Source organism: Barbus barbus (genome assembly GCF_936440315.1).
Source record: "Barbus barbus genome assembly, chromosome: 48".
Classification (NCBI taxonomy): Eukaryota; Metazoa; Chordata; class Actinopteri; order Cypriniformes; family Cyprinidae; genus Barbus; species Barbus barbus.
The window spans coordinates 12,878,098-12,895,423 of record NC_136726.1 but is presented as its reverse complement, the minus strand read 5'-3'; the positions used below and the strand labels follow the sequence as shown (position 1 = coordinate 12,895,423).

The following is a 17,326-nucleotide window of genomic DNA, read 5'->3' as shown; positions in this document are numbered from 1 at the left end:
ATAATGAGTAAAAAGATGAGACTGTAACTTGGATTAAAAAATCATATGAAGAGCTCATTTGCAAAAACAGATAATTCCATTTCCAATGTTTTTTCATTGCGCATTCCAATTAATCTCAATCAAACTGCAGTTGGGTTATTTTGATTAGGTTAAAAAATTACTACAAAATACAGCTAACTAACACAATAAAAACACGATAACATAAAAAACATGATTTTTGAAAATGTTAAAAAACGGATTTATCTGGTTTTGCAAATAAACTCTTCATATACAGAAGATGCAGATCTCACAGATAGGGGAAGACTGTTCCATAGCCTAGGACCGGCCACTGCAAACGCACAATCACCTTTCAACTTCAAACTTGATCTTTGATATGACAGAGTAATACTGTCTGAGGTTTGCAAGCATCTGGCAGACCTATTCACATTTTCAAGATGTGACAAATAAGAAGGTGCCAGACCATTTAAGGACTTAAACAGCTAATTTTTTAATTCAACTCTATAACGCACTGGCAACCAATTAAGCAGAGGTAGGGGCAAGTCACACATTTTCAAGTCTCAAGTCCCTACCATCAAGTCTCAAGCAAATCTCAAGTCACAGTACAAACAAATCAAGCAAGTCAAGTCAAGTCAGTGGCTCACCTCAAGCAAGTCAAGTCGAGCCCTGATAAGGGTCTAGTCAAGTCAAGTCACAGCATCAAACAGGAACAAATATATTTTTGTCACACGACCTTATTAACTTTTCCTCAGAAATTAACTTTTTTTAATTACACATTTTAAATAATAATATCTCCAGCGAAGACTGGGATTCAGTCTGGGAGCATGCTAAAGAATTTCAGTGTGTAACAAAACATGCTATTCAATTTAAAATAATTTGCTGACTACAAATCACCCCTTATATCAGAAATAAAATGGACCCAATTTTTTCATCGGATATAGACACGCTATTTAGACTTCACTTTGCATGATTGCCTATATTGTTCTTGAAAACTATTGTCATCATGACTCAAAACAAGAAGCCTATTGCTGTTAATGTTTATTTATCTTCCCCTGTTACTTATCGATTTCTTTGATTTTATTTTAAGAACTAAATTGACAGCTGTGCATTTAAGGTCTGCCTAAGCTTTTTGTTTTGTTTCGTTTTTGTTTTCTGTTTGTTCTGTTGGAATTTTTTTTTTTTTTTAATTGAATATAGAAATATGAAATTAAATGATAGACCTACTCAATGACATTGATGCCGCCAGTAAGTGGTGGCAAATCACTGCTTTATCACAGAAGCATTCATTGAACTGATTCATTCACAGTTGATTCATTCATTAACAAGCAAGAATGGGCCACTGAATCACTCAGCCGATTCGTTCAGTAGTGTGTTGCTCAGAGACGCGTGTAACTCTAGCTGTAGGCTGAACTGAACTGTTGTCAGCCGCACTGAAAATATTACTAAATATCGTGTTATTAAATATCAAAACTCATACTAGGGCCATTTTGACAACATTTTGGGTTCAAGAGAAATATCACTAATCGATAAAACACTGGTTTCCGTGGTACAGTTCCATATATTGATTTACAAAGAGGGATACTCGGATACTAAAGCACTGTTTTGAGAGACAAATGCCAGTGAAATTTAAGTTTGACGTCATTAATTACAAACACAAGATTAATAATTTATAATCACTTTAATTTTATGACAGACCTAAGCTGAATTTTAAGACCAATGCTGTTTTCAACTAACGAACAAGTTTACATACCTTTCCTTTATGAAGTGGTGACGTCCTGGCTTTGCAAATGCATACACTTTCGAAGAGTTAATCCAAACATCTCGAGACTCTCTTGCTCCCTGTATTTGACGCGCTGTGTTCCTGTGCTCGTGAAGTGTCATGAACTGCGCAGACTGGGATCACTTCTGTCGCTGGTTCAGTGGCTTGCGTTTTATTTACCAAATTATGTCGCAATGCTTTATAATAATAATTAGAGTTGTTATAAAGTTAAGTCCTGCCGAGTCATGAAGGTCAAGTCTCAAGTCACTGGATCTCAAGTCCAAGTCAAGTCAAGTCATTTTCTTTATTTAGTCAAGCAATTCCTTAAATTTGCGAGTCAAGTCATGTGACTCGAGTCCCCCACCTCTGCAATTAAGAGACATTAAAATTGGAGTAATGTGTTCTCGTTTACGAACACCTGTTAAAAATCTGTCTGTGACATTTTGGACCATTTGAAGCCGTGACATGGATTGGGGTAATCCAATATACAAGGAGTTACAATAGTCCAAATGAGATCAAACAAAAGCATGTATGACTCTTTCAAGATCTTTAAAAGATAATAAAGATTTACTTTTGACAGAAGTTTAAGATGGAAAAAACATGACTTAACTACTGATTTAATATGTTGGTCAAACTTAAGGAAGGAATCAAAAAGAACTCCCAAATTTTTCACCGTTGGTTTGATATAGGAGTTTAAATGATCATGTTAAAATTTGGTTTTAAAATAAAAGGTGAATTTGAAAATGGCCTAAAATGCGATAAAACAGTTGTGTCCAGATTAGGCTTTTTCAACAGAGGTTTCACCATTGCATGTTTACAATAAGCTGGAACAAACCCAGAAAGAAGGCTCTTATTTACAATTGATGGAATCCAGGGCTCAACACTATCAAAAATCAGTTTAAAGAAGTTGGTAGGAACAATATAAAGAGCAGACGTAGTAGGCTTCATTTTGACGACTGAAACTATTAAACCCTGCATAGTAATCGGCTCAAATGAATTTAAAAACCTAGTAGGAATCAGAAGATCTGAAGGGTCATCAGTAAAAGAAATACTTTTTTTACAAAAAATCTTCACACAAAGTTGAAGCCTCTGCAAAACAGATATTGCCTGTTGGATTAAAAACTGAATTCAAAATATTAATCAGAGTCCTAGGGCTACTGGTGTTTTTGGAAATTATCTCAGAAAAACAGTTGGATTTGGCAACTTTCACAGCTTTTTGGGGCAGTCGTGGCCTAATGGTTGGAGAGTCGGAATTGTAAACCAAAGGTGCCGTGCGCATAAACTACAAGATACTAACCCAGTCAACACGTGAGATCATGCGATGATCACAGTGACATCATACGATCCTCAAACTGTGATCGTCACCATGTGAGTAGTATGTGAGCTCATTGTGAGTTCAAACGGTCCTCATACTGAGATCCTCACAGAGCAAGTAACATGTAAGCTCATTATGAATTCAATTTTGAGCAGGTTGTAAAGGAGGCAGTTTAAATATCGTTCACTGGGGATAAGATCATCTACATTTTGGATAAGATTCTCAAATGTTTCGCACCTACAGCACACATTACATACATCGATGCAGAAACACTGATATGTTCTTCATGTCTAAAGTATATAGAAAGATAAACTCCTTATAAGCTCCTTGATTTCGTGTAACAACTTAAAATATAGCCTAATCTGCATGCAGAATAAACTATAGTACAATTTATTTACATTTCTCTACATAAATAATTTTGCAAGGTATTTTTTTAATTTATTTATTTTAGGTGGTTTTTACTTTATTATGATAAGACATTTTAGGTCTGACAAGAGAAGTGGAAAGAGAGAGGGGGGTGGGATCGGGAAAGGTCCTCGAGCCGGGATTCGAACTCAAGACACCCGTAGCGCACAGTGCTGTATGTTGGCATAGTGAGTGTGCACTGACCTCACATTGACCACAGTATGAGCACATATCATGAGTATCTTGTGAGCTCATGGTGACATCATTGTGAGATCAAATTGTTAACTGGGAATTCTCACCTATAAAGCTCTCCATAATCTTGGTCTTACATATATATCTGCCTTACTTCAGCCTTTTGTTCTTGCTCGCTCCTTATGAACTTCTAGTGAGGGATTGTTTGTCACCCCAAAGTTTCGTCTAGCGACCATGGGAGCCAAATCTTTCAATATTGTGGCTCCCAGGTTGTGGAATGCTTTTCCCCAAGACATCCTCCCTTCTCTCATTTAAAAACCTCTTAAAGGGGACATCGGATGCAAAATTCACTTTTAAAGTTGTTTGAACATAAATGTGTGGTGGAAGTGTGTGTACACATCCATCCTATAATGATAAAAATCCACCCAGTGTTTTTTTTTTAAAATCCCTATTTTAAAATCCCATTTCTGAAATCAGGCCATTCTGAGACTCCTGTCAGAATGACGTTGTTCTGTACAGGCCGCTCCCACAATTGTTGATTGACAAGACCGTCTTACCTTAGACCCGCCCTGAGTGAGCTGAGAGCTGTCCATCGTGTCGACTCCAGTGCAGGGGAAGACAAGATGTCATAAGATTAAGTTCTGTTGTTGGAAGTAATAATGAATATAGAACTTTTTCTGAATGCGGAAGTCTCGCCTGACTAGAACGGTGCTTTACATTTCCGGTTTCTAGTCACATTTACATATTTTCAGAGCCGATAATATAACATGAAAACTATGAAAATTATGTTAAAAATCATGTGGTGCCATTGTTTCATCCCTTTACAGTGTCACAATGACCGTCTTTTTGCAGTAAAGGACCTGTCATAGTTAAATGAGTGAGAAGATGACATGAAGCGATGCGAGGTTAGCTGCATTGAAAACAGATGAGTGCACATACAGCTCCCAATCGGGGCGAAGTTCACGGGATTTTGTCCACAGAATGGTAAGAGCAAATATTATTTTAACATTTTATTATTTCACACTCAGTATTTTAACTTAAGCGCTCCAAGCACTGCATACAGCGCCATACATGACAGATTTGGTACGCAAAACAAGTACTTTAAAAGGAATACCTTAGCTTATTGCCGTTACCGTGGCAGCCAACAACAGCACAGCTTAACCCTCCGCACATTTTTATATTTAGTTATATTGAAAAAGTTTCAATTCAGTCTATCTTTTTTTACCCCTTCTTAATGGATTTCTATGGAGACCGGAACACGATAGCACCCAAGAGGAAGTTAGAATCCGTCATGGCGTCGCTCATCGGTTACTCAGAAAAAAGGTCTATAGAAGTCGTCATTAACTCCTGAGCCGCTGAAGGCAGAGGATTAACGTAACTTTCATTTTGAAGGGAATGCGCCGACCCCCAAACTACATAAATGCATCTATGTTCGCGTGAATCATTCGTGATCCAGCTTTATCTACAGAAGAAGTGAGTATAAGGGTTTTTATGAATCTTTGCAAATCGCCTTTCCTAATAACATGCTAGTTAGCCAGTTTCGCGGCTGAAGTTTAGTATGCTCCATAGATATATATACCTAGATGCCTAATTATGGACTGTTTCTATAGGCCGCGATACGTAAGCCATCTGCCATTTTTGGAACGGTTTGTGAATCTTTGAGCGCATTGACTGTGTGCTTCTACAACAGCAAGTTATACGCTTGTATATCTTTGAATATACACAATCTACACATATCTATGGTCTGCTCCTCACTCCACGGAGAGAGGGGAGGAGTCAGCAGAGCTCACTAGCATTTAAAACAACATGGACTAGAACAGCAACAGAGATGATTTTGACAGGGTAAAGAAGGTGTTTTTTTACACTACCACAGAGATTTTAACCAAAATATGTTATAGACTTTTCATTAAGACCCTAAAGAATCATATCAACTTGTGCAAAATGGGCATCCGATGACCCCTTTAAAAACTTTTTTTTTTCCTCTGAGTATTACTCTTCAGTTCTCAGTCTGTAAACTTGTTATGAGAGAAAGAGAATGAGCTTTATTGGCAAGTATGGACATGTCTATCTAGATCTTCTCTGTATCTCTACTCTAACATGTAAGCGATCTCTGTATATTAGGTTCAGCTCTTGGTATGGTGTTGTGTGTTGGTACTATATGTGACCCTGGACCACAAAACCAGTCTTAACATGCTGGGGTATATTTGAAGAGTTCATTTGCAAAAACCGATAACTCCATTTATCTTTTTTTCAGAAATCACGTATTTTATTGCACATTCCTAGTAATGTCAATCAAAATGCAGTTGTGTTGTTTTGATTAAGTAATAATAACTAAACAAATACAGGCAATTTACAAATTAAAGTTATGTTATGTGGTGACTGGTGTGGAGCTTTTCCCTAACCATTGTAACACACTGCTTTTTCAAGGTTCCATGAAAACGTTTCAGCTTTTATTTTCCTTTTACTCCCTGAAGAAGATATAACAGATTCATCAAGTTCGTCGAAATTATCCATCCTCGATCACTTTTAGTCAGCTTTGTCGAAACTCCTCTCAGCTAGCACGTCTTTTCAAAGTGAAAGTAGCCTTGTCACTTGACCTGAATATAGCGCGCTGATTCGCTAAAATGGACTTATCGGCTTCTGTTCAAAAACAACAAGGGCGCTTGTCGGCTTCTGCAGTAGAACGTGAACTCACGATGCCTTGAAAGTGGACAATACAGGGTTTTTTGACAAAATGCGTTTAGGGTTCAGATCGCGCTATATGTGGAGAATAATGCGTGGAAATCAGCTCTTTTTTTCTATCTGTTTTTGCATATAAACTCTTCATTTGTAGCAATAGCCAAAAATACATTGTATGGGTCAAAATGATTGATTTTTCTTTTATGCCAAAAATCATTAGGATATTAAGATTACGTTCCATGAAGATATTTTGTAAATTTCCTACTGTAAATATATCAAAACTTATTTTTTGATTAGTAATATGCATTGCTAAGAACTTAATTTGGACAACTTTAAAGCCAATTTTCTCAATATTTTTATTTTTTTGCACCCTCAGATTCCAGATTTTCAAAAAGTTGTATCTCGGCCAAATATTGTCCTATTATAACAAACCATACATCAATAGAAAGCTTATTTAGGCCTATTCGGCTTTCAGATGATGTATAAATCTCAATTTCGAAAAAAAACTGACCCTTATGACTGGTTTTGTGGTCCATGGTCACATATGTGTATCTCTAATCTAACTTTGTAATGTGACCTCTGTATACTTATTTCAGTCCTTGGTATGTGCTCTGTCCTTTGATGTTGATGTTTATTTCTTTCTGTTCCTTAAACCTGACTTTGAAATGTGACCTTGGGTGTTGGAAAGGCACTGTATAAATAAAAATTATTATTATTATTAAATCATGAGGTAATTTAGATTTTTGGGAGAACTATCCCTTTTGGCTTGTCGCCTTCCATTGCCAGTGTCCTCAATCTGGCAACCCATGTGAGTGTCGAGTCTGAGGAGGAGGGGGTAGGAGAGACTATTCTCTTCAATATTTTGAATTTGGACCACAGTACCCATTTCAGCCGCTAGCTGTCAATATTACATACTGCACCTTCAAGAGCATTTCCCATTATGTTCACAGATGTATATTTTTATTGAATAACGACTTTCATATGGTTTCCATAGAGTCGGAACGAGTCGTACAAAGACCTTTTGCCCCTGTAGGTTAACATGCCCAACAGTCATGCATTTTTACGACTTACCTGGTATTGTGTTGTTCAAAACAAACCCAAAGAATCCACCAATGAACATGTAGGTGGTGAAGAGAATCATTATGAGCTGATCCATCTCTTTCATGCCTGTTGACATACAAAATCATTCACATCACAAAGAACCGGGCAGGCAGTGACAGATGTCCAACACATGCATATATATGTAAGGCAATGGGTGGGTGTGAAAACTCTTAGTATAAGATATCTTATGATTATATCTTAAGAGGGTGGATGTTCTAGGGCCAATTAACGTCCATCTGATGAGACCCACACAGCAAGCGTTGGTCAGGACAGGAGTTCAATGTGCCAGCTTAAATCACTAATTCCTGAAAGCCTGTCAATTAACTGCTTAAAAGAGCCCCTGATAAAGAACTACTGGACTTTTGTTGATGAAAAAGCCCCCTTGTTTTAAGCAGTGATAACAAAAAACTTGGGACAAAGATTAGAACAAAGTTCATCCAAAGGGTGCACTAGCTTGGATGTTGGAGGTCAATTGGTTTTTACATGAAAGGGTCGCACTGAAGTGAAGAGAGGAGATTACAACAGAGTCAAACGGAGACTTGTAAAGAGGATTGGCAGATAAGTCGCCCTAACCTCAAGAGTCCAGACAATGCTTTTTACTAATGTAGATAAGCTTAGGATGTGCACTTGCACCGAGTGACCTCCCACATAGCATATCTCAAGCAAATACCATTTCTTGTCCTGTTCAGTTGCTGAAGCAACATTTGCATCTAATGCACAGTAAAATAGTATTTTTTTAATATTGTGTAATATATAAATAATAAAAAATAATGTATGTATATATGCACACACTTAATTACTTAACAATTAAACTAATGAGTTATGGAAAATTCATGAAATGAATTGTTATTGTAACATTGAATCATGACAACTGAGTTGGAGGATCCAAGTGCAGGCTTTATTAAGAACAAGGCGTGGTCATACAGGCAGGGTTGAACACCAGCGAACCATATCATCCATATCATCAAGTCAAAAAAACAAAAAAGAGTAATCCAATAACAGTCAATGGTCAGGGCAGGCAGCAAACAACCACATAAAACAGCTAAACAGTCCACGGATCAAAACACAGGCAAGGAAAACAGGAAACTAAGAAAACACAGACGAAACACGGAAACTAGGATGGCTAGGTATAACGTTACTAACAAACAATACACAGGGTGAGAGAGTAAAGCTTAAATAGTCCACCTGATTGGAAACAGGTGTTGTCTGACAATTGGTTCCTAGGCTGAGGGTTATGGGAAATGGAGCCCAGAGTGAGAAGGTGAGGGAGACCACTGGTGGTGAGAGGAAGGAACAGCAGGGACCAGATTCATAACAGTTATACAGTATATATAAACACATGTAATAGTGTATATAATTACTTAAAGGGATAATATGATGCGATTTCAAGTTTTCCTTTCTCTTTGGAGTGTTACAAGCTGATTGTGCATAGATAAGATCCCTGAAGTTGCAAAGACTCAAAACCAAAGAGATATTCTTTATCAAAGTTAAGACTCTGCCACGCCCCCTAAAATGGCTCATTCAAACACGCCCCCACATGTATATGTCACGATGTGGAAATATTTGTGTAATGCCGCCCAAATGTTCACGCAAAGAAAGAAGGCGTGGTTTCAGTAACCGCAGTAATGTTGATGCAGCCATGTCAGGGAGACGCTGTGTGTTTCTAGGCGAAAGCAAAAGCACTTTATTTGGCCTTCCGAAAGTAGATGCATTTAGGAATCATTAAGATTACTTAAAACAGAACAGAACAACCCAGATGTGTGAATTTGTGCAACGCATTTTATGGACGACCGTTTCATGAACCTAGTAGAGGAGGTAATTCTGACTTTGCTATGACAATCTGGCGCTTCTGAATCAGCGACTGTAAGTATATTTTGTTATTAGTTTAAGTATTTGCTATTGACTGTTCAAAAGCGGAGTTTTGCGCGTCGTGTGTATGTGTGAGAGAAAGAGACAGGGGTCAGCTGTCTTAATCGCGGCTTGTGTGCAAATACATACGAGCTTCATCACTGAGTCTGTCACGCGACTCTGTTCCTGAGATAGGAAATGAAGTGGGACAGAGAGAGGGGGCGGGATCAGGAAAGGTCCTCGAGCCAGGATTTTAACTCAGGACGCCCGTAGCGCAATGTCGCTTTATGTCGGCGCCAACCCACACACTATTATTTCAATAATTTATGGAGTTATTTTTTAACAATTTAATCAATAAAATGTACAGTTAATTAAAAGTTCTTGTCAGCAAAATGCAGAAACTATATAAAAAATCTGTAAAATACATTAGAAGAAGTTATATAACAGTCTTGTCTTGGTCCTGTGACAGACAAGTATGAGATTCAGAAAAAAACTTTATTTATATCAATTAAATTTTATATCAAAGCATTTGATTAAAAAAAAAAACTTTTGTATGAATACCTAGAGTGTTTGCTGTCCAGGTTTGGTTTCTTATAATCTTTTTGGCCATACTACAGGGTACCCATGTGTTCAAGGATTATACAGTCCAGCAGTCCATCTAAAACAGCACAGACGCTGAATACTCATATCCTGGGTTTTTATAATGAGATCTACAAGTTGCATGTAGTTTAGGCTTACATGTGCTGTTGCTGACTAATACCACTTCTGCTGTAAATTTGTATGTGTTGTATATGTTATATTCACCTGTGTTGATCATGCCTGGTTTCGGTTGGAAGCACAAGACCACTGAAAGTTGAGAAACCAAGAATCAAGAGATTCCTGGAGGAGTTCAAATCCACATACTGCAAAAAAACTAACAAAAAAAAAACACAATGAAATATGAATGGATGATGACCCATTAGTATGTATTTATTTAAATGAAGTTATCCTGACATGCAATTTCAAAATAATGAAATAAAAATGTATGACGGCTATCAGGTGTACCTGAAGATTGGAAATTCCCACTGCTGCTACCATCCCAAACATGATAAGGAACATTCCACCAATGACCAGGTCTGGAATAGTTATAAAGACTGCGCTGAATTTACCAAAGAGTCCCAATATGATCATAAGAAGCCCGGCGGTCTGAAGTACCAATCTGCTGCCAACCTGGCAACAACAAAAGAGAAGTCATCCAAAACGCTGATGAAACGCAAACCAAACAACCCAAAAAAGTTTTGAACATGCAGGGAATGCAATTTCCATTCCCATGAAACAGAGACAGATATAAAACACAACTTTGCATGTTTAGTATAATAATAATCCTTAAAAACAGAGAGAGCATAAGAATAAGACATTTTGGAAATAGCTCTTCCCTGAAAATTACATAATGGATGTTTAAACATTCCTCAAAAAAATTACATTAATGTCATGTGTTGCTTCCTCGAGCATCAATGACGGCTTGATGCACTCGTAATAGATGTGGATGAGTCCCTCGATTGTCTTAAATGGGTAAGAGTTCAAAAGTGAGAACAGTGGACACCTTCATTGCTCAGGACTCATGCACAGCAACGATCATAAAAGGTACAAATAATCACTGATGTTTGAGAAGGCAACACTCAATGTTAAAATCCCAAACAGTTTGAACTTAAGAACACGTTCTCTTCAGGATACCTTGTAGATGTTTTAGGGTAGTAACATTTTTTACTGAATTAATAAGAATTAATTTATCTTTTACTTCTCTCTTTTTTCTAAAGTGTAACATTATGATTTTAGTTATCTGGAATATATGTAATTCAAAATTATCAGTATTCATTCATTTACAAATGTTTTCCATACTGCTTTAATAACAATACTTTTGGGAAACGTTATATATAGCATTCTATATACAGTTAAATCTTGGCTGCATGATTATTTATTTTGTTGCAAAATGTAAACTATGTTAATCACACAGCTAAGCTGGTATATCCAACTTTATCTGCATGCATAAATTATACTCACATCACAAATCACAACTGCTTGATTGTTTATAGTCACAAAACGTAAACTATATTTTCATCGAGCTCTAATCTACTAAATGCGATTATAAAGCATAAATACTGTATATTAAAATATAAACATTAACAATGATTCTCTGTAAAGCTGCTTTGAAACACTGTGTACTGGGAAATAATTGACTAGACATGTACATGTACATAAGAAATATCGTAATATTTTAATGTGTTTGAAAGACAACAGCCTTCCAAAGACATAGTAATAGATGGTTATATAACCTACTGAGTGATAATTCAAATAAAAATGAATGTGTTCATCAGTTGATGCAATGCTGAAATGCTTCTTAAATTTGAAAGGATTTTTTGTAAATCTAGTGGTCAAATGCTGTGTAGCCACCTGACTAATGACTGATCGCTGCGTGAATGCCCACAAAACTGGAAGACTTTCTGAGTTTATATAAGCGGCAGGCTATTTTAGAAAGGAACATTTAAAAGATGAAAAACAGGAATTAGGGAGAATTAATCAATTATGAATAATTTACTGCTATTGTGTAAATATGTAATCATGTAATCAGTAAAAAAAAAAAAAAAAAAAAGGAACTGTAGTCTGATTACGAGTATTTAAAAAAATGTAATCTAATCTGATTACAAGTACTTAATTCTTTGAATCTGATTTCGTAATCCTGATTTTACATGTAATCAGTTACTACCCATTTCTGCTAGATATGCAAGAATGTTTTTTTTATGTTTTTAAAATAAGTCTTAAGAATCTCAACAAGGCTGAAATTACTTTAAGAAAATACAGCAAAACAGGAATATTGTGAAAATAATATTACAATTTAAAAGAAGCATTCTTTATTTTAATATATTTGAAAATATATTTTATTCCTGTGATGCAAAGCTGAATTTTCAGCTATTACTGCAGTCTTCAGTGTCACAAGATCCTTCAGAAATGATTCTAATATGATGATTTGCTGCACAAGTATTAATAATGGTTCTTATTACCAAACGTAATATTCTTTGCTAATTAACATTTTTGTGAAGCTGTGATACATTTTTCCAGGATTCTTTGATGAACAGAAAGTTAAAAAGTACAGTATTTATTTAAAGTAGAAATCTTTCATAACATTATAAATGTCTTTAATGTCACATTTGATCAGTTTAATCTATGCTGAGAAAAAAAAAATTAATCTTCCTTTTTTGTCTTATGAATCATGGATTGAAAAAAAATTAAGCAGCAAAAAATGTTTTTAACATTGATAGCATTAATAAATGTTTCTTGAGCACCAAATCAGCATATTCGCAATTTAGCTTTGCTGTCACAGCAATACATATCACAATATTAGAGTTTTACTGTATCTGTGATCAAATAAATGCAATCTTGGTGAGCATAAGGGTCTTCTTTCAAATAGAAAATTATGCCAAACTTTTGACTGGTGGTGTGCCTAGGTGTGACTTAAGGAGAGTCAAAGTTTTAGTTGAATAGAAACATAAAAGTGTTGAAATAACAAATAACTTGCTTTGTTAATGTACAACAAAACTGAATTTGAACAAGGTGTTGGTGGCAACAGTAATGAAGATAGTTATATGTATTATTATTAATAAACAGACAAATCCTACCCTTGTAATTCTCAGAGCGGCGATATTCTGACTGTAGGAGGTGGTGCCATTACCAGTAACCCACAGGGCAGCCAAGATGCAGCCTACGCCTTCCACCGCAATGCCACGGTTAATAGCATGCGTGGGCGGTGGAGGCTCTCCAGAGAGACGAGCGCACGCATAATAGTCTCCAATGGACTCCATTGTTGAAGCCAGCACTCCAGCCATCATGCCCAGTACAGACGACACACTCACAGTCGGCAAACCCCACTGTCCTAAAAAAAGCAAGAGATGAGAGATGAGTGAATTTCCTTCGCAACAGTAAGATGTTCCTAAGTATACTTTGATGAAAATAAAAATAATAAGTACGTAGTTTTTATACTGGCATGCTGAGACTAAATGCATAACTACACGTTTATGAGGTTACTAGCAAAATTATTTTTCAATACACTTAAACTCAAGAAACCTTTGGATTTTTTTATTTAGTTATAGTTTCACTTATGTTTACTTTGACTCCTATCTAAATTGTACAAGATTTTAATCAAATAAATACCTAAAATACCAGATTTGAATCAGCCTTTCTGAGTAATATGGAAGCATGTTTTTCAAGGCTGTGAATTACAGTTAAATTGGTAACTAGCCGAAACCGAATTGAATGAAAGGTCAGAGGGTTAATTTGACAAATGAATCATGCTTTCTACAAAAATATTAAGCATAATAATTGTTTCAACACTGATTATAATAAGAAATGTTTATTGAGCAGCAAATCAGCATATTAGAATGATTTCTGAAGGATCATGTGACACTGAAGACTTTACCATCAGATGAATAAATTACATTTTGAAATACTACATAAAAATAGATTTTTTTTTTAAATTACTGACACCAAACTTTTGTATAGTAGTGTATATATTTAATAAAATAATACATAACATGATATAATATTTCACTGAAAACATGTAATTTCTTATGATTTGTTAAATAAGATTTTACCTCTATTTAAAAAATACAAATTAAATGAATATTTAATGCACTAAAACATACACTATAATTAAACAAATCTATTTTATATGAGAAGTTATACATATCTATACTTTTCAGCAGATTTAAAGAACAATGTATTGACAGAGGATGGCTTCAAAAGACATCTGCTATCATTCAAAGTGGATGGCTGAGAGGAGCATGTAGTGTAAAATGCACACAGTAAAGTGAGGCCCAGACTTCCTTATTCTCATATATCAGCCTGAAGGGCATAGATGTCTCAAGGGATTTAAGTGGGTCAAGCGAAACGATGAATTGCCCACAGTAACATTCAGACACTGATGCGGTCAAACCTGTATTAGCTGTCTGAAGATTAAAATACCACATTTCCCAACATGGAAGCCTCCGGGGCGGTACAATTTGCAGGCTTTATCTAAAGAAGTCAAATGGGATGCTGTGTAAAGTAATGCTGAAAACCCTAAGCTGTTTCAAATACATATATTTGCTAGCTGATTCATAGTAGAGGGGGATTGGGTGTTGAAAGCATTTCTTAATACAACAGAACCATTGAAAAGAGCTTTCCATCACTTTGGTCCATAAAATCAGTCCATAAAACTTTTTTGTTTTTAAACTAAGATTTTTTTTTTTTTTTAACTAAGAAATTTTGAGGCTCGTCTCAAGAAAGTTGAAACAGGGGTGAAGAATCATATGCCGCATGTGTCTGAGGCATTAATACACCACACCTTTATGGGTGAAAATTTACCCTAGCAAAGCAAACTATGGTTCGCTGTGAATGACAGTTGTTAAATCTTCTTCAGGATGAACTAGAGGAGACCCATTCATGTCACTTTATCACCAATGCCCTCAGAGCACACGTATCTCTCATCTCTGGATTCTGAAAGAAACACTGCCATTCAAGATGGCTCATTCTTCTTTAAACAGACATGTCTTTTAAAAACAGTCGGCAAACAGCACTTGGGAACCAGCTGTGACAGTACTGTTGAAACAGTTAACGTTCATGTTCGTTGACTATGAAAATCAGCATTCATGTGACATATATTATTCATAAATGCCAGACACTTGACAAAAAATGTTTATTTTGTGACTTCCAGGGAAACCATGTATCTTTGCATCAAACTGATAATTGACTTTTTGTTGGTATTTTAATTCATGATAAGATTAATTTGATGATTTCTTCTGGAATTTTTACAGTGAAGAGATAATAGATATGCATGTTTTCAACTATGGGAATTTTTGGCCCTTTGGATTTTAGACAATAAACTCTATTAAAAGTATTTTTCCCCCCTGAAATCTAATTTCTACCAAATTGTAACTTGTTTTTGTCAGATAGAATTCTGTGATAAACATTTTCCAAAAATGTTTGAAATGTTCCAGAATCCAGACTTTTTTAATGAAAGCTAAATTCATATTTAGCATTTAACTTAACTTAAAAACTAAATTAAAGGGGTCATCGGATGCTAAATTCACTTTTCAAGTTGTTTGAACATAAATGTGAGTTGGAAGTGTGTGTAGACATCCATCCTATAATTTTAAATCCCTATTTTAAAATCCCCTTTCTCAAATCAGGCTGTTCTGAGATTCTTGTCAGAATAACGTAGTTCTGTACAGGCCCCTCCCACGATAGTTGATTGACAAGGCCGTCTTACCTTAGACCCGCCCTGAGAGAGCTGAGTGAACTGAGTGAGCTGTAAACAGTACAACCACCACTGTGTCGACTCCGGTGCAGGGGAAGACAAGATGTCTCCGATTAAGCGATAGAGGTGTTCTGTTGTCGGATGTAATAATGAATATAGCAGTCATCATTTACTCCCGACATCTGAGCTGCTGAAGACGCAGAGGATTAAGGTTACTTTTGCTTTGAAGTGAATGCGCCTATCCCCGATCTGCCTGAATTTGCACGAATCATTCGTGATCCAGCTTCATCTAGAGAAGAAGTGAGTATTACAGTTTTTTATGAATCTTTTCAAATCGCCTTTCCTACTAACGTGCTAGTTAGACACTTTTGTAGCTAAGTTAACAGTACTGCTTGTCACTCCACGGAAGAGAGGGGTGTGGCGAGCAGAACTCATTAGCATTTAAAGCAACATGGACTAAAAAACGGCTTGATGAAAACAGAGCTGATTTTGACAGGGTAAAGGAGGTGTTTTTTACACTAATATTGAGAAATTTTAACCAAAGTATGTAATAGACTTTTCATTAAGACTCTAAAGAATCATATCAACTTGTGGAAAACGGGCATCCGATGACCCCTTTAAGAAAGATTTCCACATTTAATGGGAGAACATTACAACTTGATTGGAATATAAAATATTTTGTATTACTTTTCATTGTCATAATGTGTAAAAAGATTAAATATTATGCATTATTTCCATCAGAACCGGCATTTGTTTCTTCAGCAATTTGAGCTACAGTAGCTCGTCCGTTGGATCGGACCACATGGGCCAGCCTTCGCTCCCCATGTGCATCAATGAGCTATGACCCTTTCCCCGGTTCCCCACTGTTCCTTCCTTGGACCACTTTTGATAGATACTGACCACTTCAGACCGGGAACACCCCACAAGAGCTGCAGTTTTGGAGATGCTCTGACCCAGTTGTCTAGCCATCACAATTTGGCCCTTGTCAAACACGCTCAAATCCTTACACTTGCCCATTTTTCCTGCTTCTAACACATCAACTTTGAGGACAAAATGTTCACTTGCTGCCTAATATATCCCACCCACAAACAGGTGCCATGATGAAGAGATTATCAGTGTTATTCACTTCACCTGCTGTCAGTAGTCATAATGTTATGCCTGATCAGTGTGTGTGTTTATATATATATATTATTTGTGGCTATATATACAGTGGATAAACATTTTTTGAGTTTGACATCAAAAGATGAATATGAGATGAGAGATTAACATTTCAGCTTTTATTCACATGTATTTTCATCTGGATCTGATACACAACTTAGAAGATAGAACTTTTTGTTTGAGCCCACCCATTGCTCATGTTACCAAAAGTATTGGAGCATGTGACTGACAGGTGTGTTTTGTTGCCCTGGTGTGTCCTATTAATTGATTATTCAAACAATAAATAGCACTAAATGTCTGCGCTCAGTTTCAGATCCGTGCAGACTGCATTTATAGTTAGTCAGATGTGTAACCAACATGAAAACCAGAGAGGTGTCTATGGGTGATAAACGAGCAATTGTGAAGCTGAGAGAAGATGAAAAATCAATCAAACCATTGCACAAACACTGGCAATAGCAAGTACAACCATTTGGAATCTCCCGAGGAAGAAAGAAACCACTGGTGTACTAAGTAACACACCTCAAACGGGTAGATCAAGGAAAACATCTGCAGTTGATGACAGAAACATTGTGACAGCTGTAAAGAAAGACCCTAAAACAACTGT

General features: G+C 36.3%; 1 pseudogene across 1 annotated transcript in view; it reads right to left on the bottom strand.

Annotated features, from left to right (window-relative positions):
• Positions 1-17,326, bottom strand: part of LOC306867008 (solute carrier family 23 member 1-like) — a 63,688-nt pseudogene that overhangs the window by 2,288 nt on the left and 44,074 nt on the right. Inside the window, exons 8-11 of the transcript in view lie at positions 12,950-13,203; positions 10,341-10,505; positions 10,101-10,198; positions 7,419-7,514 (exon numbers count right to left, since the gene is read on the bottom strand). The product of the transcript in view is annotated as a solute carrier family 23 member 1-like (transcript). The remainder of the gene's footprint in view (positions 1-7,418; positions 7,515-10,100; positions 10,199-10,340; positions 10,506-12,949; positions 13,204-17,326) is intronic.